This window comes from Plasmopara halstedii (assembly GCF_900000015.1).
Source record: "Plasmopara halstedii genome assembly, contig: Scaffold_292, whole genome shotgun sequence".
NCBI lineage: Eukaryota > Oomycota > Peronosporomycetes > Peronosporales > Peronosporaceae > Plasmopara > Plasmopara halstedii.
This window is the reverse complement of record NW_020187213.1, coordinates 77386-79124: the sequence shown is the minus strand read 5'-3', so window position 1 is coordinate 79124 and position 1739 is coordinate 77386.

The window sequence follows — 1739 nt, the reverse complement described above, 5'->3', positions numbered from 1 at the left end:
CCTCAGGGAAGAAAAGGCCAACAGGGCTCAGTCCCGAAGAGCTCCGTGCTCTTGAACACGAACCGTGTATGCAAGCCGGGCTTGCTGGTCGCGGAGGCGACCGTAAATAGCTTCGAGAAGTCATGGAAAATCTTCATCGATTTTGGGGCGTCGGGCAATTATGCTCGACGGTCCACGATGAAGAGAAGTCAGCTGTATGCTGAGGCGCTGAAAGCGCGGTTGGGAGACATCGTTACTGTTCCCTTAGCGACGGGGACGCGTGTCACGGTCCCGAAGGTCCCTGTGGACCTCGAAGTCAAGTTTCTTGACTTTGATAGCGTGGAACGCTGTCTAGTCTTAGACTTGGATGACATCATCCTAGGAATGGCATGGTTGGATCACCATGAGCAATGGATTGATTGGAGGTCAAAGTCCAAGGACGCTCGTCTCCTGGCGGAGCTTTGGCGAGTCAAGAATACACCTCTGCCAGGAGATAAAAGCGCTATTGGCGAGAGCACTGGACCGAGTCGGTCAACGTGCTAGACATTCGAATGTCTGAGTTGGTAGACACCAACGGGGTATCGGACCATAGTCCCGAGCGTAGCTCGCGGGCTGATCGTGGAGTGACACGACCCCACTGAGCGCTGCTCGAGTATCAAAGCGGTCGCTGCATGTCATGCATGACATGGTCGGCCAAGGGCCGAGGAATCGAGGGCGAAGCCCTCGTGATGCGATTGGAGAGGCACGTTATCCTCTGGACGAAGACTGCGGAGCTCGCAGCTCTTTGGCGGATGTTGTTGATAGCTTCAGGGATCCGGTGTAGCAGGAAGTCAGAGAGTGAGGCTGAAAATTAGTGTTTAGTGCGTGTACACTGGTCTAACCGAGAGGTACAACCTGTGTGAAGAGGCGACGGCGATTCTTTATGCTAGCTGCAAGACACCAGCGTCGACATTGGTCCTGGATGTGTCTACCGTGGACGATAGCGCACAGCTATACATTCTCGTCAACGGTATGACGAGGGAGGAAGACGTCGACGTCACCCACATGCTTTTCCAGTGGCGGATGCTCTTCTTGAGCTAAACGAGATATCCATCAAAAATTTAAGCGGTGCGCTGAAGGCAGGCAACTTAGCCGAAGTGATCATTATACGACCGGAAGAGGAGATCATCTCGTTGTCGCGTCTGTATAGAGCTGTCCTGGATGATACCATAAGGGTGCTGAACGTAATGTGGATCTTCGATCCTAAGGAATTCCTTGGATCCTTACTGCCCTTTGGCGAAAGAGGCTGAAGACATCGTCTCCAAAGATCTGCCGTCGAATCTACCTTTGGACCGAGGTGAGTTCATGAGATTGACCTGGTTCCGGGAACCAGATACTTTGTAACACGCCAATGGCTCCTGCCCATTGATCATTGCGACGACATTGATGCCTTCTTCCGTACGTAGCACGACGCAGGAATTGTACGTGAGAGCGAGTCTACTCATTCGACAACAACCACGTTTTGTGTCCGGAAACCGAACGGCAAGTGGCGTATCGATCACGCTTACAATTAGCTCAACACTGAATAATGTTCTCCAGAACAACATAGTTGGATGTACAGAGTACACTGCACTCGATTTGGTAGATGGATATTACCAATTGCTCGTGAGATCGAGTGAAATTCCGCTGACAGCGGCAAGTACTTCGAGCGGTATGCTCTTGGAGTGCTGGTGATGCCTTAAGGGCTGTCAGATACACTAGCAACATCTAATCGTCCTGTG